Source organism: Euprymna scolopes, chromosome 34 (genome assembly GCF_053919585.1).
Source record: "Euprymna scolopes isolate OS-2025 chromosome 34, ASM5391958v1, whole genome shotgun sequence".
Lineage (NCBI taxonomy): Eukaryota > Metazoa > Mollusca > Cephalopoda > Sepiida > Sepiolidae > Euprymna > Euprymna scolopes.
In genome coordinates this window covers 39,184,163-39,208,622 of record NC_136515.1, presented here as the reverse complement: position 1 = coordinate 39,208,622, position 24,460 = coordinate 39,184,163, and the positions used below count along the sequence as shown (strand labels likewise).

The following is a 24,460-nucleotide window of genomic DNA, read 5'->3' as shown; positions in this document are numbered from 1 at the left end:
TTTAGAGTGACCTGAAAAAAGAGGTTCATTTTACATTAAGATTATATGCAAAACTTTGAGTTATAAAATGCAATTCCTCTAGGTGATCATATGTAATCGCCTAAAAAATTGAATCTCATTTTTAAGGGGATGGGATTTTTACTTTTAAATATAGATACAATTTCTTAACTTGACAAACTTCTTAACGTATTGTATCCAAGATGTTGATAAGCACAGTGCTTATGTCAATTGGTGATCTTTTAAATCGACGCATTTCAGGTGAAAACATTATTGCATACTTATGTGTTATGTTGAAATTAGTATAAATTCCAAAATTTATCAAAAATGATTCAGTAGATGCACACGATGTATTTTTAACAAAAAGTCATCTACAATTACATTTAAGTCAAGGGAGATGAGTCAGTTTGTCATACTGAATTGGTTGCACAACCCTTCCACATTAAAACATACGATAAAACTCAATGAATTCTGTTTTTGCTTATAATTATTTTTCCACTGGATACTTTTTCGAGTGCTTGTTAAGATAGTCTACAAATCGACTTTTTTTTAAATGTGTTGTTCTTGCTTAAAACAACAGTACTTACTTGTCATGTCAAAATAGTAATATATTAAAAATTACGAAAATTCATCAAGTATAAAATTATTTATAGCCCGTCGTGCACTCGTGCACACAATCACAAGCTGACCAAACAATCTCAATGAGCCATGTTGAAACGTTGCTTTTTTGTAAACTAAAGTCATAACCGAGGTGTTTGCCCGGTGACGCTGTTTTGTGAGCTGAACTTTTTTCCATATTTAAAGAGTGCGTTAGGACTCGTGTGCAAGTTATCGAATTATCCGCTTTTATTTATTTCTGTGCAATTCCATGTTTGACAGCTTCCAAGTGACTGCACTACTGCTGCAGTGCTGCAGCTGCACGCCATCATGTAACTTATTCACAGAGAAGTATCTCTTTCTTATGTGTTTTTGATTCGCTTTCTTTAATTTTGCTTTTAATTGAAAAGTTGAAAACAAAAACAAAAGAATGCAGTTTTATTTACTCATAATGTTTCAATGTAATCTATTTTCAAAATAGATTAGACCCCTCACCTTTTCTCTCTACAGAACGAATCCTTTGCATACTATTTTTTAACTGTCTGTGGGGTAACATTAATTTTGCACTTCTGCACAATAACCACGTCATTAAAAAAAAAAAGGTTGACACTTGTAAGGAATGGACACCTAAAACAAAAAAAAAAAAAAAAAAAAATCCGCTAGTTGCCCATGCGGGTTTGTTTTACTGTACACAGTGATTCGAAAAAGTTGTCACAAAACAAATATAGACCAAATAAATGTTGAATTTAGGAAAACTCGTCCCCGGAAAACTCGTCTCGGGAAAACTCGACCCCGGAAAATTCGTCCTATTTTGCTAGGTAGGAAAACTGGTCTCTTATTGAATAAATATCGATTGAAAACACATTTTATGACCGTTCTTGAAGAAGATATTGTCTTTAAAAGAGAATACACATCCGATAATATTTTTTAAAAATATTTTTACTTGTTTACTGTTGTTCTAAAAAAATTAAATTACTTTTTCTAAGTTTTCGTTTTCTACCTAGCTTTGAAAGTTTTTGGTCTTTCAACTTATTTTAAAGAGTTTATTTAGTTTAAAAAAAAAAAAAGAAGTAATGTCGAGTATTACTTATGAACAAAAAATGTCCGACATAAGAGGATCACGTTTTAGGAGGATACTGGCTCAAAAATAGAAAATTAAAGAAAATATTAAGGTAGATATAGTTTTAAAACGAGCCCCCCCCCCCCTCCAAAAAAAAAATAAAATAAAAATAAGTTTGTATGTTTTTAGGTAATGCACTTTTACATTTTTATTGTTTTAAAAAAATTAAATTGATTTTTCAAAGTTTTCGTTTTCTACCTAGCTTTATAAGTTTTTGGTGTTTAAACTTATTTTAAAGAGTTTATTTAGTTAAAAAAAAAAATAACAAGTAATGTCGCACTCGACATTACTTAGTAAATAATTTTTAACAAAAAAATGTCCGAAAATTAAAGAAAATACTGAGGTAGATATAGTTTTAAAACGAGCCTCCCCCACCTCCAAAAGAAAATAAATTTGTATATTTTTAAGTACTGCTGCACTGCACAAGTGCACAAGTGCCACCGAAATGACTTTTAAACGATACCCTCTCCTCCCCATGTTATGAATGGCTTTCGAAATAATGTTATTATTTCAGCACGGTACCAAAATTACATAAGACCGTGTTTTCTTTTTTGTTGTTTTGTAATAACACAAGAATTATTTAAACTGAATTAATTCTTCTAAATAAAATAATTGCTTTCTTTGATAATACCTGTTTTCTTTCTTTATTTTTGTTTCGTAATGAGACGAAAAAGTTTCAAAACTAGAGTATTTTTTTAATGGTGCCCGGAAAACTCGTCTCCGGAAACCCCGTACCCAGAAAACTCGTACCCCCAAAACTCCCCCCCCCCCACTTTTTGCTAGGTAGGAAAACTGGTCCCTTATTGAATAAATATCGATTGAAAACACATTTTATCATCATTCTTGAAGGAGATGTTGTTTTTAAAAGTGACTATGCACCCTCATAATATTTAACAAAATTATTTTTAACTCTTGCTTAAAAAAAATAAACTTGATCACCGAGTCAAGATACGAAAACGAAACTAAATATTTATTTAAAAAAATACTCTAGTTTTAACACTGTTTGTGTCATTACAAAACAAAAATAAAGAAAGAAAACACTATGTAATTTTGGTACCGCGCTGAAATAATAACGTTATTATTTCGAAAGCGATTCTTAACATGGGGAGGAGAGGGTATTTTATGCTTATTTGCGGGTGATTCTTTTCTGGGACGCCAGGACGCCAAAAAGTACGCCACGGGCCAAATTTCATTCCGTCATAAAAACAACTGATCAGACATTACATCGGGTATGAAGTTTTTTTTTTTTTTTTTTTAAACGAAACTGACTTCATACGCGGTGGATTTTTTAGATAATAAACGCGGTGTTCCCTATATATTTTATGCTTATTTGCTAGGTAAATGTCTGAACATTCTTGTAAAAATAAACTTTATTCAATTTTTATTCTTTAGAAAAAAAAATTCATGAGTACGCCAAACACAATTTTATCAAACCAAGTCACTTTCGTTTAAGGAAAAAAAAGGAAGTCAACTTTATACCCGATGAATAATTTTGATTTTTTAAAAATAATAAACGCGGTTTTTCCTATATATTTTATGTTTATTTGCTAGGTAAATGTCTTAACATTCTTGTAAAAATAAACTTTATTCAAGTTTATTCTTTAAAAAAGATAATTCATGAGTACGCCAAACATAGATTTATCAAAAAAATTAGTTTTGTTTTAAAATCGGAATTATTGACTTTAACTCCGTTGTTGGATATTAAAAATAATAAACGCGATTTTCAATATATAATTTCATGTTTATTCGCGAGATAAAAGTGTAAAAACAAGTTGTTTTTTTTCTATATAAAGTTGTTTTTATGACGGAATGAAATTTGGCCCGTGGCGTACTTTTTGGCGAGCTGGCGTCCTGGCGTCCCAGAAAAGAATCACCCCAATGACGTCTTTTACAGGTTTTCGGAGGTGCTGAAATATAACATTTACAAATGGCGGAGAAAAATAATTTCCATATGAAGAAATTATTTTTTCAAAAAGGGGGGGAGGTACTCTTCTATATAAATTTAATGTAAAAGGAGTCCCCTTTGTTTTGTTTTTTTGGCTGCCTGGAATTTACTTTTTTGGGGGGGGGTAATTTTTTTTTTACTTACGTTTTACCTTAATCACTTTCTATAAAATGACGACTTTCATAGGTTTTCGGAATACTCCATTAAAATTTGCCGCAAACAATTATTTAATTAGAATTCATTATTGAGATGAGTATTATTTTATTAATTTATTCATTGCGGACTATTATCCTCATCTTTCTTAGTTGTTGTTTCACGACGTTTCAGCCAACAATTCCTCTGGCTTTCATCAGGTGGTAACCACGACGGGATAGAAACTCCGAATCTCCTAACTGCATTCTCAGCAATTACAGCCACCCAGAGTTGTCGTTTCACCACGTTTTGGCCAAGTAAGCCTCTGACTGCCTACAGGTGATAATTTTTTGAAGATAACGGTTTCAATCCTACCCAAAGCTGACCTATTGTTAAGAATATTTTCAAACAAAGGCTTTGTTTTCTCACTCTTTGAGTTTGAGAAGGCCATAGGGTACAAAATAGGTTGGGGAGTCTGAATTTCGAGCCTCGCTTTCAGTTTCGCAAAGGTTACGATGTCACAACCCTTTGAATGAACAAAGTCAATTAATCTCATTGCTCTGCTTCATCATTCAAACACGGAACGTTAGTTTAACTCATTTAGAACTGCTTTAAAGCTTCACCGCTCATAATTTTACAACCAGATTTTAAACAATTTTTACAGTTAATAGATCATCTTCTCAGCTATATTTTGAAATAAGAATATTCAATGTTCGTTCATTAAAACAAGAGTTATAATAAAATTGCTGGTGTTTAAAAGTCTTTACATAAGTAAGGAACGTGGGAGCAACTTTTTCAACATTGGCGTTTTATCTTCAGTTTTCAATGTTTTTCTTTGTTTTTATTTTATTTATTTATTTATTTATTTTTTGTAAAATCAGTAATATTACTAACTAGCAGTGCCCGCTAACCGTCAGTGCTCGGTGGAAGCGTGCCCCATCCCCTTCCAAAAAAATTAAAATAAGATTGTTGTTGTTGGTGGTGTTGATGTCGTTGCCCAACCCACAATCTCCTGATGTTACAAACGGTTTTCGGAATAGACACCCCCAACTCGTCATGGAAAGAACGACTATTGAATGCCAAGAATAGGTGGTGTCGTAAAGCTAATAAGCAACTCCCAGCCAGTGTTGCCAAATGGAAGATTAAGGAAAAAAAAATCTCCAGAAAATCGCTATATTTTTAACATTTGTCGTCTGAAATTTTAAAAAACCGCTAATTCACAAAAGAAAATGTTCAAAAAAGAAAAACACCGTATTTTTACTTTGTACCTTACATAAAAGATCACGAGCCAAGTGTAGTATCTGTTTTGATGCTCCACTTAAATTAAGTCCTTGGTCAATGTAGGGGAAACCCTTCATACTGAGACAATTATTATTTATTATGACACTGCAAGAGCTCCCCTGGATATTTGTGGAATTATATTGAAGCGGTTTGCTCTCCAGAAGGCTTTCACATTTTATCAGCAAGTTTTACCTGTCTTTCGGAAAGGGTATATTTTGTTTTGCAAGAAACAAATCATAAAATAAAACAGTGGTAATAATGAAAATTAAATTGAAATGTATTCCAAATTAAACATCACAATAATGGCGTGCTTAAATAATGAATATTGCCGAATGGATTCTCCATAAATATAAGATGAATTAATATGTGCAAAATAAATTTAAAAAAATAATCCGCAAAACATAGGCACCAAATTTAAATGTGAATTACTTGATAGTTTTTTTAACCATTCATATGGGGAGATCGGGGAGGGTAGGTCAAAATGGTACAAATGTATGTAGGGGAAAATAACACAAGATGTAAATCTTTGACATTAAGGAAAACATTAAGTTTGTTAATTTAGAAAATAACTTATAACTATATTTAAAAGCAGATGAGAACCCTTAGCAATCTCCCTCCAAAAAATGAGATTCTGCTTTTTTAGATGATTACATGTGAATATTTCGAATGGAATATTTTAGAATTTAAAGTGGGGGATCATTTTTTTTTTTTCATATAAATTTATTCAAATGGTCCCTCATTTCTAGGATAGATGGAATAATAAACGTTGAAAAAATTATGAAAAATAAGTAAAATCATGAACGTTGGCTCTTTGCGGGAGGGGGGCGCAAATAAGTAGGAACGACATAGTCATTTGTTAAAGTGTAAAATAATTGACAATCGAGAAATTGTAAACCCCAACAAAATCAACAAATACCTGATACCAAATGCAGTAAAATTCAAGTATCATTTATACGTGCTGAAACTGTGTTGACATTCATTTTATTTCATTTGTTATTAATCGTTGATTGTCACTTGACCATTGTTGACTTTCTGGAAAAATTGTATTAAAAAATCTATGACTACCACTAACTCTAAATATGGGAGTGCAACTCGAACTTAGGGTTAATGGTAGAATAAGTCATTTGTTCCAAATTGGGGGGGGCGCGATTAAGCCTCCTTGCCCATTAAGCAGCCGTTTGTTTATTTTTTTAATCAGTGTGTAAAAACCAGTTCGAACTAAATAATTTGTAAATACAAAAAACAAATTTTGCTTTAGCACGTTAAAGTATATAGGTTGGTAGATAATTAAATTATACTGAATATATATATATATATATATATATATATATATATATATATATATATATATATATATATATATATTGCTGATGTATCTTGTTTTTTACTATTTTCGGCTGTTAAGTTTTCTACGCTTTAACTAAGTGAATAGCTAATTCTAAATTAAAGGTGGGTGCTTAGATCGTATTTTAAACTACAGAAGCTAACGGAAATGGAAAGAAACTCAATCCCTGTATTTATTTGTAATTAATATTTAAAAAAAAATAATAATGTAAAATAAAACGGAAAGTATGAAAATGTAAATAAACCCAGAAAATACAGGAAAGAAAAGCACAAAAAATAAAAAAAACAAATGCAGGATTTTTTACATTTCGATAATTCAAAGGAAAAACAAAAGTATAGGAAAAAGCAAGCTGTTTAGGGATTCATGTACATTTCGATAATATGAAAGAAAAACAAATGTATAGGAAAAAATAAATAAATACATAAATCAAACTGTTGGATTACGATAGTTGGCTAAAATGTAATTATATGTCTGTATCAGTAATGGATAACTGTTAGTTGGCGAAGCGTTCGTTAAGTAAAGGGAATAGTTTCATTCCATTAATCCCTGAATAGATGAATGGCTCGTATCAACCAATCAGAATGAGAGTAACAAGTATTGGGAGACATTGGTATTTTTAGTATAGAAGAACGGAAGGTAAATGCTATGTCAAATAGTGAAATAGTCCAGTTACTTAGGAAAGATCTAAATTTAAGTATCATGTGAGTAAAAATACGCGGTGTAAGAAGGGAACGGTGGGAGTACTTGGCAAATAGGGGAAGAAATGGGAACAATTTCCTCTGTAGATTATGGCGATGATGATGATGTCGCTCCTAAGATAAAATCTAATGTTTTAATATTATGAATTAATGTGGCTAAAATGTCGTTCTATAGTTAAATAAGGTAATGGCTAATAGTGTAAACATAATAAATTGTATGTGCCATCTGTTGTGGTAAACCTAAGGCATTTTGGCACAGAGGGGAAAAACTGCGCCTCTTTTATTATATATAGGAATAAATCAGTTACAGTTTTTATAATATATTGTTGTGATGGCACACATTCATTTGCATATGTGGATAGTAATTAGGAAGACTCAGTTAGTCTGAGTGGGTGTTCACCAGAAGCCACCGAAGGCCGCCGAGAGCAGATATGTTTCTCCAGCAAAGACTCTCTTATTTGACACCATTATGTAAATATCCTGTAAATATACCTTTTCCTAATACACTTCTTATTTGATCTACCTTTGTTTGTTGAGTCGTCATTTGTATTGCTTTCTACGTTACTTTTTTCAACCTGCAAACTTAATAGTGACGACGAGGATGAACGTCAAATATAACAGTTTGACGAAGAAATGGAAAGAACTCACTAAAAAAAGTACAACGCAACGGTTGACCTTTCTAAGGAATACAAGTTTTGACGAACGATTTTACGCTAAAGAGAAGCTCGACTCAAGCGGAAAAAATGAATAATTCAGCGAATATTGGAAAACTGTAAAATATTTTTCTCCCAAAGTACAACACTAAAAGAAAGAAACGGTTGTTTTCCAAATTCCAAGAACAAAAACTACATTCAGGTTAAAAAAAAAGTAACCTCGATTAATAGTATTTTATTTACTAAAATACTAGGCGAAAAAAAAGAGACAAACCAAAACCTTTAATTGCAGTCTAAAAGAAAAAAAACTCGAACGTGGCAAAAAAAAAAAAAGCGACGATTTACGCCGTTTCCCGTGGAATCCATCTTAAAAAAAAATAACAAACTGTAAAAGTGAATTTTTGTAAAACGACAAACAGATTCGTATTACTAAATTACGAAGAACAGATTCGTATTACTAAATTACAAGGAAGTAACATACGAAGAAAAAAAAGTTCACCAGTGGATTTCCTAAATTGCTGTAAATACCAACTAAAGACGTTTTGGTAAACCAATTTTTCTCTTCGGTATTTAAAAAAAAAAAAAATACCACAGTTAAACTAAAATCAAGGAAATATTTTTTTTTTTTAAACTAAAGTTGTCAATGGATAACGGTTATAATACAGTAAAACTTCACGCAAAAAAAAAATTTAAATGTAGTCCATACATTTTATTTTTTTCAATTGTGACTCGAGTTGAAAAAAAATTTTTTTTTTCTATGGAAAGAGTTGTACTTAAGTTCGGCTGTTATTTATTAGGAAATGCCTAAAACGGAAAAGTAAATCGTATTTTGTGGTTTCAGCAAAAGCCTCAGTTCTTATGTTGTGGTTGGATGAGCTTGACTCGCTAGCAAAGTGAGAAAATATTATTCGAGCAGCGATATTACTATTGAAAACAGGAACTATGAACAATTTTTTTGTAACACAAGCCATTTTATATGGTACGGATATTGTGTTGCATGTTAAATTGTACAATTTTTCTTCGTAACTGCATTACTGCTACTGAAGGATACAAAAAAAATGGACGATTTATCTAGAATGTTAATGCAATTTTTGCAGACGCAACAAAAGGCGCAATCCGAGCTAGATGCACGTAGAGAGGAGAAATTATTGAAATGGCAAATGGAACAAGAAGAAATGCAGAAGAAATTACAATTTGAACAAGAAGAAAGGCAGAAGAAATTACAATTTGAACAAGAAGAAAGGCAGAAGAAATTACAACTTGAACAAGAAGAAAGGCAGAAGAAATTACAATTTGAATATGAAGAAAGGCAAAATGAACGTTTTGCTAAAACACTGGAACTATTAAAGACTAACCGAGAAAATGTCGACAGTACTAATTTCTCGCATACAACTATATTTAATAGCATGGACACATTTAATTATGTGCCGGAGGAAGAAAATACTTTTGAAGCATACTATACAAGATACGAGGATGTCTTTCAACTGGACTGTAAAAGTTGGCCAAATAGCCAGAAAAAGAGCCTTTTACTCAGGAAGTTGGGTGGAAGAGAACACAGCAAGTTCGTAGATTATATACTACCTAAAAAAAACTACGGAATTAGATTTCATGGAAGCTGTAAAATTACTAAAAGAATTACTTAATCCGAATATATCTCTTTTTCATAAGAGATGGTTGTGTATGAATCTAAGGAAGATGGACAACCAAGATTATTTGATATACGCATCAGTTGTCAATAAAAACTGTGATAATTTTAAGCTAGCGGAACTAACAGTAGATTTCAAATGCCTAATCTTCGCACAAGGGTTAGTCTCCACGAAAAATGCAGAAATACGCAGACGATTGTTGTCTAAGCTGGAATCTGAGCAAGATTTAACACTTCAGAAATTAGCAGAGGATTGTGAAAGGGCCATTACACTAAAAATGGATTAAAAAAAGATAGAAGAATCCAGAGTGGCATATGTAAGAAAGGTTAGAAAACCATACACGCCAACCAAGAACTTATCAAATAAAAGCAGTCAAAACGGAACGAGATATTCCAAATATAATAATTATAATTATAGTAAAGAAAATAACAAGTCTCTTCCTAGATATAACTGTAAGAGATGCACAAAAAGACATTGGGAATCGGATTGCCCTTATAAGAAGAAAAAATGCTACATTTGCAAGAAAGTCGGACACAAATTCGATTGTTGCAGATATAAAGATTTCACCAGAAAGAGAGTACAGCAAACAAAATCAAAGGAAAAATTAGACAAAAATCGGCGAAAATACATAAAAGCGGAAATATTTAAAACGCCAATAAAATTACAACTGGATTCAGGATCCGATATTTCTATAATAAACTTGAATACATGGAAAAAGTTGGGTAAACCAACCATGATGAAAACAAGTAAATCAGCTCGGACGGTAACTGGTGGTGTTTGAAGAAGTTTTCCTTCCGATAAAATTGAAAGGGATTACGAAGAAATTAAAAATGTTCGTATTGAAAAATAGCGAAAACCTGTGTGGGATAAGCCAATTAATACATTCTGTAAAAAAATAGAATGTACTACTCCAACAAGAGAAAATATAAAAGAGGACTTAAAAAAATTATTCCCTGATGTATTTATGACTAAATTAGGTCGTTGCAATAAATTTAAGGCCTCGTTTGAACTTAAAGAAAACACCAGCCCAATTTTTAGAAAAAAAGCGAAACGTTCCGTTCGCTGGGTTGGAAAAGATTAATAAAGAATTAGACAGATTGGAGCAGACAGGCATACTATCAAAAATAGAACACAGCGACTGGGCAGCCCCCACCGTATATGTAAAGAAAAAGAATGATGAAATCAGTGTGCGCAGACTTTTCGACAGGTCTAAACTCCATATTACAAGATTACCATTACCCTCTACCAAGCTCAGAGGAAATATTCACGAAGTTGAATGGTGGTAATATCTTCTCCAAGATAGATTTGAGCGACGCGTATTTACAAATACCGGTCGAGGAGAATTGCTCCAAAATACTATGCATCATATACAGCATAAGGGATTGTACAAATACAACCAGTTACCTTTTGGCATCAAAGTAGCGCCTGCCATTTTTCAACAAGCGATGGACACCATGCTAAGTGGTATTGAGTGCGCATGTTAATTCTGTTTCTCTATTTCCCCTTCTTTTTGTTTATTTACTTAATTGCGTCTTTTCTTATAAGTTTTTTTTATCTAGTCATTTTAAAAAGTTGGTAATAATTTTTTATGGATTGTTGACAATATTGAACACAAAAAGAAAATATTATTTCAAAGCAAGACCTAGAAAAATTAAGGATTACATAGAAAAATGCGAGCATAAAAAATAATATGATTAGATTAAAACTGAGAAAAACAGAACTAGTTGTTAAAACTAGAAAAGAAAAAGACGATATTCTAGTAAAAAATATAATAAATTTATAACTTAAAATATTGCAGCATTTAGAATTTATATATAATGTTAAATTAAGTTTTAAAAAATTCTTAATGCTGCAATATTTTTAGTGATAAATTTATTATATTTTTTACTAGAATGCCCTGTCTTTTTCTTTTCCAGTTTTAACAACTAGTCCTTTTTTTTTTCTAAGTTTAATCTTAACCATATTACTTTTCATGCTCGCATTTCTTACGTAATTTAAATATATTTGATCTTTGTTTTTAGGTACCTCCAATGTGCGCCATAGGTTTAATTTCCCACTATATGTAACACGATGTAAATGTAATTTAATGTAATATTATCATCCTAACGTTGTACCATTTAAAAGAAGCTTCAAATAAACTACTACTTTTTTTTACATTGTACGAAAATAATGAAAATGCGAGACTAAAATAGTATTTACATTATCGACGCCTTAAAACAACGTCCCTATGGAGTGATCATTTTAAAGCCATAAACATACCCATGTTTAAAAAAAATATAGCAAAAATCAACTAATGGTCAGATTATCATGAAATTTTCGATACTTATTCATTTTTAATTTAATTTACATATTAAAGGTAAGTTTCGTTAAATATTGTGAGAAAATAAAAATAAAAATAAAAATAAAAAAAGGAGATTGCTTACTTGGTGGCGCCGGCCTCGAGGGCGGAATTCTAATCTGAGTGGTTGAGAGAACGAGTCTCTTATAGACTTGGAGGAGTAGGGGGAGGCACTATTCTTCTGTTATAAAAGAATTGTGTCTCTGACTAGCACCAGTTCTGTTAACGACTTACTGGTGAACGGTTGGCACAAATTAGTTACTCGCTGCTCGCCGTACTACAAAACTTGTTACTCGACCCAGTAGGGGGGGTCGCATAGGGCATCCTTTGCAACCCCTCGGAGCTTACGCTATCACCGGGTAATCTACTTTATCCTCTAAATAGTTTTTTTTCCACATCTTGCAAAGAATTTGCTGCTTACTCTTTCGTCGGTTAACTACTGTCATGAACGTCACGAAAGAGCAGCTCCTACGCAGAAGGGAGTCATTGACTCAGAAGATTCAAGGACGACTGAAGATGTGTCGTGATGGAGTTAGGCCATCGGCGTACTCATTCTTAAGGACGGAGATTCGACAATTCATTGTCGAGTTAGAGACTTGTATCACACAGCTGGAGTTAGGCTCCTTTGATGAGAGTACACCTGCCGAAATTGAGGGTGCTTGGCTGCCTCAACTAAAGGATTATTATGAAGACTTGGGCGATTTGGATCAAGCATACCGACAGCCAGAGCCCAGCCCTTACTCGGAATCTGCCTTTGAGTTCTCAAGGGCTTCTGCAACTACCGGGAGAGGTTCTTCCTTCATTGTTAAACCCCCACGTATACAGATCACAGGGCCTACATTTAGCGGACAGGAAATGGAGTCCGACCGCATGAGTTTCAGAAACTTCTTGACTAGGTTTGAGAACTGCGTAATCGGCATGGCCAATGATGCCGAGAGGTTGAACTTCTTGAAGTGCTCACTCTCAGACAGAGCCTTGAGGCTGGTAAATCACCTGAGTTGCACTGACACCAATTACCAGCAAGCCATGGCTATACTGAAGAGGGAGTATCTGGACCTGGATGAAATCATTGACCAAATATTCCAGGATATTCTGGACTATGTACCAAAGAAAGGTGGAGCCCTTTTTGAGCTGGGGGACTTCGTTTCCAGGACGGCATCGCTGTTGGAAGAGCTGGGGAATTCCTTTTCATGTGACTTTTCTGTGGACGATTCTGGCGGAGCCAGACTGATGGCTAAGATTCTATTTAGGAAATTTCCTCTCGAACTGAAAGGCGAGATAATAGCGCTAACAAATAGACGGGTGCCACCTTTGTCCTCCATATTGAGACTAACTGGAGAAGCAATAAAGAGATTGCAGATTAAGGGCGGTGTCTCCACTGCATTTACATCAACAGTAAGACAGAATACGTCTCAAAAGTTTGGTAGGGGGAACGCTATTACTCCTTCTTTTCATGTGGATGTGAACAATGCAACTTCAACCGGGTATTCCCGCACGTTGCCACCCATTCTCTCAGTTACATTCTCTTGTGGACCAAAGACAGTGTCAGTGAATTGTCTACTGGACACGGGTAGCGGGCAGACATATCTGGCGGCAGATGTACTGAGAACTTTGTGCCCAATCGAAACCCTTGGTGTCAATTATCAGCTGAGATTGTCTACCTTTCTAGGTGAGTGTCAGCGTTGGTTCACAGAGGTAGTCCTGGGAGTTGACTTGGGTTCTGGAAGGACTGTGACATCTCCTGTCTTGGTAGCCGATGGTATGGACTTGTCGGTTCGAGTGGCCAACCTGGAATCTCTATTGCGTGTCTTTCAGGATGCAAAATATGCTTTGGCCGGCCAGTTTGCGACCGGAAAGGATTTAATACCGATCAAGGGAATAATTGGGTTAGACCTGATTGAACACCTGGACTCATTAAAGCTGATCCCGTGTTTGAATGGATGGGCCTTTGCAACCCCGCCTGGATTGGTCCCGTTTGGAGCAGTGGACTCTTTTTTCTTGGAAGATAAGCCCCTCTCTGAGGTTACTCACCTCTCGTTTAATTCGGTAATGGAACATACCCCCCAGGTCGATTCATCACATTTATGTTTTGTCCTTGAAACACAATCAACATACCTGGATCCCATGGCGGAGTGCTTTCCTGACAGTATGGTACAAAGAGGACTAGAACAAATGTTTACGTTGGAATCTCTGGGGCTTCCCAGTCAGGAGGACTTTTCTGATTACGATAAAGTTCAGATGAAGCGATTTGAGGATGGAAGCTATTATGTGGAGCTCCCCTGGCATCACGATAGATTAGCCAGAGTCCCCTCTAATCATGCAACTTCCTTGCATGTTTTAGACCGGGTAGCAGCAAACTTGACTAAAAGAAAAATATATGATGAATATTTGGAGGTGTTTCGTCAGCAACAGGAGGACGGTATAATTGAAGAGATTTTTGTCTCCCCTCAGGAGTTCGACAAATATGTGTGGATACCACATAGACCAGTTTTCAAGTCGGACCCTACGGCAACTACCAGGATAAGACCAGTGTTCAACTGTAGTTTGAAGACAGGAGATGGATTATCGCTGAACGAAGCAGCATATTCTGGCGTTAACTTAACAGGGGACATCTTAAAGTTGTTGCTGGCCTTTAGAGCCAACAATTATGTGCTACTAGCAGACATTCGCCGAGCCTTCCTAATGATTCGGCTTAAGCTGGAGGCGGATAGGAACCGGTTTTGCTTTTTTCTTAAACAAGGAAATTGTTTGCGCTGCTTCCGCTATATCACCTTGATATTCGGGTTTACTTCCAGCCCATTTGTGTTGGGGTGCATCTTAAAATTGCATGCGGCAAAATACCCTCAGGATGCTTGCCGCAGAATGATGGAGGACCGGTTTTATGTGGATAACCTTGTGGCATCCGTGGCAGACGCGAGTGAGCTTACTACATTGTATTCCCTTGTTAGAGAGCGTTTGCTGGAAGGGGGCTTTATTATCCAGTCATGCAACTCAAACAGTCAGGCGCTCCGCAATAGGATGAAGGAGGATGGTACTCTAAGTATCCATGAAGAGGAGTGGAAGAGAGTACTGGGCTACCGATACTCCCCACATTCGGAGGAGTTGTATGTTGCTCCGGTAAAGTGCAATCCTGACGTGACAACTAAGAGAGGTGTTCTTTCAGAGTTAGCTAAGGTCTTCGATCCGTTGTCCCTATGTCTCCCGGTTACTATCCGCAGTAGAGTGCTAATCAGGTCCATGTGGAAGAATGGTGCAGGTTGGGATGATCCACTCCAGCCAGCGATCTTGAGCGATTGGAGAGAGCTAGCCAGGGACCTTTCAGGGTTGAGTGATTTCCGTTTTTTGCGCAAGGCGCTTATGGCAGGGCTGCCTGGAGATATGTACCTGTTTTGCGACACGTCCAAGGAAGCATATGGGTTTGCCGTGTATATCGTACAAAATGGTCGGTCATCCTTATTATTTGCGAAAGCTAAGGTGGCACCTATGAAGGACAAGACTTTGCCTGTGTTGGAACTAATGGCCGTTTTCCTCGCCTTCAAGTGTCTCCCCACAATCCTGGACAATTGTGAAGGATTTGTTCCCGAGAATTTGTGTATAGCCACGGATGCACAGGTGGTCTTGTCCTGGATTTTATCTCAAAACATGGCTAGCAAAAATGTTTTTGCAAAAAATAGACTTAAAGACATTCTGCAGATGAAAGTGGAGTTGGAGTCTCGCTATGGCTTGAAGACTCTCTTCAGATATGTTGATAGTACACTCAACCCGGCGGATTTGTTAACAAGAGGATTAACATTGAGAAAGTTCCAATCCAAGATGGAATTTTGGTGTTCAGGCCCTTCCTGGCTATGCGAAGGAATATCTCAATGGCCAGGACAGGATATGCCCTGTTTGAGTGAGATATGCCAGCGAATGACCCGCAGTTCAGCAAATTGTTCTTTGATCCATGATCAAGAGTACACTTCGGCCATACCTTTTCAGAGGTTTTCCTCATTCTCTGGTTTACTGACTGTTACTGCCTTGGTGTTTAAGTTCCTAGCCATCCGATTTAATCGACAATGGGACTACAACTCTAAGGCAGCGATCTACCTTATGAAGACAGTGCAACGGCAAGAATTTCCCGTGGAAGTGGAGTACCTAAAGGAGCCGAGTGGTAAACCCATGCCAGTTAGGGTTCGTGCTCTGGATCTTTTTCTGGACCCTGACGGTTTGATTCGATCTCGAGGAAGAATCAACCAATCTTCCCACTTTGGTTATGAAGTTAAAAACCCCATTCTGATAGGGAAACATCATCCTGTTACCAGACTCATCATTTTAGATTGTCATGAAAGGTGTTGCCATCTTGGAACTGGGTCAACTCTAGCGGAGTTGAGGTGAAGCGGTTATTGGGTCCCGCAGGGTCGACAAGCTGTGAATAAGGTACTGGCTGTTTGTGCCAGATGTAAACGTTATAATTCAACGCCAGTGACGCCGAATGCTGCTGCTGCCCTGCCGTCGCACCGTACCGATTTCAGAGTCCCCTATCAACACACTGGGATTGCTTTTACTGGCCATCTTTGGGTGAGTGACGGGAAACGAGATACGAAAATGTACTTGCTCCTGTTCACTTGTTTGAATATCAGAGCAATACACATTGAAGTAGTTCCCAACATGAGCGTACCCTCTTTCTTCCAGGCACTGGTTCGATTTACTAACCGATATGGCATTCCCGAAACCCTTTATAGTGACAACGCGAAAACGTTTATAGGAAGTGGAAAGATTTTCGATCGTCTCTCTCTTTTTACAGACTATCAAAGAAAATACAGTCCTTGTAAGTTAAAACTTAAAACCATTCCCTTGTTCTCTCCTTGGTATGGAGGAACATGGGAGCGATGTATCAAGACCATGAAGAATTGCCTATTTAAGATTCTTGGCAGGGGTAGATTGGATTACTTTACCCTTCTGACAGTGTTATCGGATATTCAGAGGTCTGTTAATAACCGGCCTCTTACTTACCAGGTGTCAGCCGACAAAAATGCTACTCCAATTACCCCTAATATGTTCCTTAAGCCCAATCAGAGCCCCGGGCTATTGATACGACTGGATAGAGAGGATAGAACAACCTTGTTGCCTCCCAGCAGGGAGAGGCTAATTCAAACCTTGGAACTTAGGGACCAATGTCTGACAGATTTCCACAAACTATGGTATGAGGAGTACCTGCTAGAGCTGGGAAGGAAGATTCCTGGTCGATCCCGACTCAGTACAAGAACCCGCCTCCAGAAGGATGATGTTGTGCTGATTAAGAGTCCTTTGAAACCCAGACCGTTTTGGGTCTTAGGAACTATTACTGAACTGATTCCAGGCCATGATGGTGTCGTTAGAGCAGCACGTGTACAAAAAGGGGAGGGCTTGGAGGAAGTACATTCCCTGAAACATCTGTACCCCTTAGAGCTTTCTAGGACTCCTGAAGGACCTCCTGTTGCGGAGGGAGGGGAGACGTTGGATTCACCCCCTAGTGTTGAAGAGCAGGTCTGGTTGTGTCCCCTGTGCAGCTCTCCGCAGCAGAATCAGAATATGATCAGGTGTGACTCGTGCGACGATTGGTACCATTTCCGATGTGTCGGTATCGACTCAGAACCTCCCAACAGGCAAAAGTGGTATTGCCCAGAATGTGCGCCCCTTAAAAAACGACGGGGTAGACCTAGCCTGCTGCCTGCTTTATTGATATCTGGACTGATCGACTACTGCTATATTGTACTAACAGTTGTTTTTTGATTAAGTATTTTGGTGGTCTGTCATTTTTATGTAACTTTTTCTTTTTCTTTTCTCTCTTCTACCTTTTGTTTTTTTTTCTCGTTTTTGTCGGGAGTGTGTGAGAAAATAAAAATAAAAATAAAAATAAAAAAAGGAGATTGCTTACTTGGTGGCGCCGGCCTCGAGGGCGGAATTCTAATCTGAGTGGTTGAGAGAACGAGTCTCTTATAGACTTGGAGGAGTAGGGGGAGGCACTATTCTTCTGTTATAAAAGAATTGTGTCTCTGACTAGCACCAGTTCTGTTAACGACTTACTGGTGAACGGTTGGCACAAATTAGTTACTCGCTGCTCGCCGTACTACAAAACTTGTTACTCGACCCAGTAGGGGGGGGGGGGTCGCATAGGGCATCCTTTGCAACCCCTCGGAGCTTACGCTATCACCGGGTAATCTACTTTACCCTCTAAATAGTTTTTTTTTCCACAATATATGAGGTGAATTTTTTTTTAGGTTTTCTACCTCTCTCTATATTTCATGTTACGAAAGCTAAACAAAATAAATTTAGGTCCATAAAAATTGCAACATTTTATAAAGCTGAAGTTTTTAAATAACACACACACACACTTTTATTTCCTTTTTAAGCTTGGTCTATTTATATATATATATATTTTTCAATTGGCTACAAAGGTGGATGCAGGAGGATTGGGGCGAATTATTTTATTTTATTTTAGTTTCGGTTCAACAGGCAAATGGAAACTAAAAAAAATAATATAATATGGCAATTATAAAAAACAAACTTAACTTGAAATTATTTTAATTTTTAAAAGATGTTTATTTCTGGTGGAGGTCAACTTGCTTTTAGCGCTTATTTAAAAAAAAAATGATTCACTGAGGTCTTTAATTAATAAAATTATCATAAACCATAGCAAAAAATGCTGCTTCCCTGATTCAATTAAAGCAACTAGGGCCTTCCATAAAAAGAACACACAATTACACGTAGACACAAAATGATGACGTGGCTAATAGTGTGTAAAATATTGGTGATTTTACATAAAAATTTGCACATCCCTGTTTTTCTTTTTTAATTTTAACTTATCTTGCCATTGGTAGCATTTATTTGTTGTATATTTCTTCTTTTCATTTTGTTGTTGTTGTGAAGGAACATAACTGGCTATACACCGGTTACAAACTGTATATATATATTGGACTGTTTGGCAGACAGCGGCAGACAAGCAGTCGCAGTAAGACGGATAGTCTTACGTGTTGATTATCAGACTTTCTTCCCCATACTTGTTACTATGTACTTCTATTTACCTTAGGCGAGCAGCCTTACGTTTCTGTATTATAAATAAACCCCATTACACATACCACTCGGTGTAACTCACGTTTGTCTTTATTTCCTAAGTATTTAGGAATATAACAATGGCGACGAAAGGATGTTCTTTCTCTTAACAGAGATAAATTACCGTACCAAGGACTGTGTACAATGCAAGGATTTTTTGTTTTACGAAAAAAACAAACTACACAAGGATTTTTGACCACGTGCGTCAATGAATTTAAAAAATTTTCCTACCTAAAGTAGCGAAAAGTACGGATTTTTCTTCGTAAAGAACTCACAAGAAATTATAGAAACATGTTCAAGGTAAAGTGGAATTTATATTTATTTTGACAAGTAAAAAAAAAAAAAAAAAAAAAAAAAATGGTCGCAAGTTGAATTCGAAACTACACTAAAGGATTACGAGTTTCGAAAGAAAAAATATAAATACAACGACTATTGTACCATTTTATGCCACGTGGGAACGGCAGCCATATATTTTTTTTTTTGGAAAATTAATTGTTTGTTATTGCCTTTATATAAATAATTGGAACTATTTGTCGTGGGAAGTAAGAAATATTTTGTGTATGAACTTACGTTGTTGAAAAAAAAAAAAGAAAAAAAAAAAAAAAAAAAAAAAAAGAATTATTTTACAAAGCCTGTTGAATTACTATGGATGAACTTTGTTGAAACGTGTTGTGTCTGCATATTGCTACTAATTTACGATATACGTAAATTTACGATTTTTCTTTGGAATTATTGTGTAGAATTCGAAAAGACATTTTTGTACTAGAAGCTAACATGGAACAATTAGCAGAGTTAACTAAGGCTCTAGCCCTTAGCATCCAGGAACAGACAAAAATGACTCAACAATTTTTAGCGCAACAACAACAACAACAACAAATTCAACAACAACAGCTACAGCAACAGCTGCAACAACAACAAGAAAGAACACAAAAAACTTTAGAGGCACAACAAGAACAAACAAACATACTACAACGACAAATGTCGACACAGCAAAAGAATTTAGAAAAGCTAATTCTAACGTCGACCGGGAAGAAGACTAATTTTTCTGCCGAGGGTATTTCAAATTCACTAACGGAATTTCGTTACTCCCCGGATACTGGTGTTACTTTCCCTGCATACTACAGAAGATACGAAACAATTTTTACGAAAAGATGTTTAGACTGGACCGATGAGGAAAAAGTTACCCTGCTACTACAAAAACTGGGTACTGATGAAAACACCAAGTATGCAAATCTAATTCTACCAAAAAAACCGGAGGAGGTTTCGTTCGAGGAAACAATTAGTACCTTGTCGAAAATATTTGATAAAAGGGATAGCCTATTTCACTCTAGATACAAATGTTTGAACATTCAGAAGGCAGAAGCTGAAGACTATCTAGAATATGCTTGCACTGTGAACTGTTTATGCGAATCATTTAAATTGAATGAAATTTCCGCAGACCAATTTAAATGTTTAATCTTTGTACAAGGTCTCACAGCACCAAGGGACAAAGATATACGTTCACGGATCCTAACAATTATGGAGGCGGATCCTAACATAACATTGCAAAAAGTCACTGAAGAGTGTCAACGTCTGATTAACATAAAGAAAGACAACACTCGCATTGAAGAGAAAAATATTTTTAAGGTGCAGCAAGTAAAAAGGCAAGGGACCACAAGAAAGTCCAGGTTCCAAGAACACAGGATCCTTAAAGGATACAAAGACCCAAAGCTAAAGTGTAAATGTTGTGGTAGTTTAAGACACAACAATAAGACCTGCTGGTTTAGGAACAAAATATGTTATGAATGTGGTCTCAGAGGTCACAAGGGAACATACTGTGCCCAGAAGAAAAGACAAGGGACCGATAATGTAAATACGCTTCGCATGAATAAAGAAAAAAGCTGCGAAAGACGGAAATATGTTGATGTTCGGATAAATGGACATCTGGTTACATTGCTTCTGGATAGCGGTGCAGATATTAGTATTATAAATGAAGATATATGGAAAAGGATAGGTCGACCTGAATTAACGAAAACCAGAAAGACGGCGAGAAGTGTGTGCGGCAAAAGATTAGAGTTCAAGGGAGAATTAAAATGCAAAGTGACATTCGCTAACCAGACTCATAAATCCAAAGTGTACGTCGTACCAGGAAAGAATACATGCCTGTTTGGGGTAGATTGGATTGTCCTGTTTAATTTATGGGAGAAACCCATAAATTCGTTTTGTAACGTTTTAACTGCAGAAAAAGCAAACCAAAGGGAAGACTTCCTGAAGGATTTGAAAACTGAATTTCCCAATGTTTTTGCCGAAGGACTAGGACTCTGTATTAAGACAGAGGCAAAATTTGAATTAAAGAAAAATGCCACTCCAGTATTCAAACCTAAAAGGAATGTGCCTTTTTCAGCGATGGACGCAATCGAAAAAGAGTTGGATAGACTTCAACAACTGGAAGTCATTGAAAAAGTTAACCACACAGATTGGGCAAGTCCAACCGTGTATGTAAAGAAAAAAAATAACAGAATAAGGGTCTGTGGAGATTTTTCAACGGGTTTAAATGACTGTCTATTGGACCATAATTATCCCCTTCCGTCCGCAGAAGATCTGTTCTCTAAGCTTAACGGAGGAAAAATTTTTTCTAAGATAGACCTCTCAGATGCTTACTTGCAAATTAAAATCAGCGATGAATGCTCCAAATACTTAGGCATAAATACTCATAAGGGCATTTTTTAAGCTAAAGAGGCTTCCTTTTGGATTAAAGGTTGCTCCTGCTATTTTCCAGCAAATTATGGACACGATGCTGGCAGGGTTGGAATTTTCAATGGCCTACCTTGACGATATCCTAATTAAAAGTGAAAATTTGCAAGATCATAAGAAGCATGTAAAAGAAGTATTCAAAAGAATACAGGAATTTGGTTTTAAATTGAGCCCAGAAAAATGCGATTTTTTTATGAAAAAAATTAAATATCTAGGTCAAATAATCGACAAAGAGGGTCGAAGACCGGATCCACAAAGGACTGAAGCAATTGAAAAGATGCCTGCTCCAGATTCAGTGACAAAATTAAAATCGTTTTTGGGATTAGTTCAATACTATGCAATTTACATCCCTAACATACATAATTTAAGAGCTCCTCTTAACGAGTTACTGAAAAAGGGTGTTAAATGGAACTGGAATAAGGAATGTGAATCTGCTTTCCAAAATATCAAAAGATGTCTACTGTCAGACTTAGCATTGGCACATTTCAATCCAGAAAAGGAACTAATACTAGCAACAGACGCCAGTGATTACGGTGTTGGCGCTGTATTACTTCACAAGTATGAGGATGGTAGGACAAAAGCTATCGCCCATGCTTCAAGAACGTTGGTTGCAGCGGAGAAAAATTACAGCCAAATTGAAAAAGAGGCGCTGTCGATAATATTTGGAATTACAAAGTACAATCGATTTCTCCATGGACGATCTTTTATTTTGCAAACCGACCATAAACCCCTACTTACCATATTTGGATCAAAGAAAGGCATTCCCACACATACTGCGAATCGATTACAGCGATGGGCTGTAACCCTCTTAAACTATCAGTTTAAGATGGAACATGTATCCTCAAAAAAGTTAGGACACGCAGATGCATTATCACGGTTGATCCCTAAAAGAAGCGAAAGTTTCGAAGAAACGGTAATTGCTGCGCTTAAAGACGAAAGTGAATGTACAAGTTCAATGTGTAATATGATACGTGAACTTCCGGTAACTTTCGAAAAAATAAAAAAAGAGGCAGTAAATGACATTTTCATTAAGAAAATGAAAAATCAATTGGGATGGATAAAAAAAAATAAAAAGGTAGATCAAACAACGCCTTTTTCCATCTGTGAAGATGTGCTCATGTATGGTGAGAGGATCGTAATTCCACTAACGTTACAGAGGAAAATTCTGAAGGAATTTCATACAGGTCATCCGGGCATTTCGAGAATGAAATCCCTTATGAGAGGATATGTGTACTGGCCTGGTATGGACAAGGAAGTTGAAAAATGTGTCAAGACATGCAGAGGATGTCAATTAGCAGCTCGAGATCCTCCAGTAAAAACGATGCCATGGCCAAAGACGGACCTACCCTGGTCACGTCTGCATATTGATTATGCGGGACCTATAAATGGTTATTTTTACTTGATTATTGTAGATTCTTTTTCAAAATGGCCAGAAATATTTAAGTTTAGACATCCAACAGCAAAAAACACTGTGAGTGCGCTTAATGAAATTTTTAGCCGTTTTGGAGTGCCAAAAACCTTAGTGAGCGATAATGGAACAGCATTTACTGCTCATGAATTCAAAGAATTCTGTGACTCACTAAATATTCTACATATGACAACACCTGTGTACCATCCACGATCGAATGGGTTGGCCGAAAAATTTGTAGATACGTTTAAAAGGGCACTTAAGAAAAATCTTACTACGGACACAGACGAACAATGTATTCAAACATTTTTAGCAATTTACAGGGTGACACCAAATCCTAATAATAATGTCAATTCTTCCCCGGCTGAGCTAATGTTTGCAAGAAAGATAAGATCTGTCTTCGATAGGCTGCTACCAGAGAAAAAGAAAGTTTTCAAAAAAGAAAACCTTAATACCAAGTGCTTCTCCCCAGGTGAAAATGTATATTTCAAAAATTTTCAAAATGGACGAAATCAGTGGGTTGAAGGTATTATCAAAAAAAGGATTGGGAGCATGGTCTATACCATCCAAGGATTAAGTTTTGTCTGCAAAAGACACAGAAATCAAATACGTCCCAGACTGTCTCCAAATGTGGAAGAGACACCAATGGAAACATTGTGCGATATTTTTGATATACCAAAACCAGCGTGTGTACCGCAAACAATGAATATTTCGCCTGAACCGACCATACGGGCTGGACAGAAACCTTTACCCCGGGTAACGCTGACCAGAAGGAAAAGCGCAAGAAAGAGAAAAGTTACCAGGAGATTAAGCCCTGACCCTAAAAGGAAGAGGTATTTAAGCTAAAATCAGGAAGATTTCAGCTTCAGGGGGAGGTGTTGTGAAGGAACATAACTGGCTATACACCGGTTACAAACTGTATATATATATTGGACTGTTTGGCAGACAGCGGCAGACAGCGGCAGACAAGCAGTCGCAGTAAGACGGATAGTCTTACGTGTTGATTATCAGACTTTCTTCCCCATACTTGTTACTATGTACTTCTATTTACCTTAGGCGAGCAGCCTTACGTTTCTGTATTATAAATAAACCCCATTACACATACCACTCGGTGTAACTCACGTTTGTCTTTATTTCCTAAGTATTTAGGAATATAACAGTTGTCTATAGTAATAAATGCTCGAAAATTTTTTTGACATTTATTAGAATAGTACCATTAGTTACTCTTGTACCTAACTTATTTTGAAGTGTTTATTTAAGTTGAAACTCGGCAATACATGTTTTAAGCTTAAAAAAAAAAACGCCTTAAAATAAGTAAAAACATTAAAAACGGTACCTGTACATATATGTTCCTGCACTGATATAATAACCTTATTTAGAAACCAATTCTTATTATAGGGAGGGTGTTTTGTAACTATTCTTTACTTTCACCTAACAATTTAATAAATAAATATATCGTAAAAAAATGAATTTTACTTTAAAATACTATTTAAAAT

General features: G+C 36.1%; 1 protein-coding gene across 4 annotated transcripts in view; it reads left to right on the top strand.

Moving 5' to 3' along the window:
* The first annotated feature begins 672 nt into the window (after nucleotides 1-672).
* The window catches only part of LOC145259186 (medium-chain acyl-CoA ligase ACSF2, mitochondrial-like), a 138,291-nt gene continuing 114,503 nt past the window's right edge, over nucleotides 673-24,460 (top strand). Inside the window, exon 1 of one of the 4 annotated variants that reach the window (XM_080116960.1) lies at nucleotides 673-926. The gene's annotated coding sequence lies outside the window, so the exon portion shown is untranslated. Of the gene's footprint in view, nucleotides 1,413-24,460 lie in introns of all 4 variants that reach the window. The other 3 variants (XM_080116961.1, XM_080116958.1, XM_080116959.1) reach the window with 3 other exon arrangements.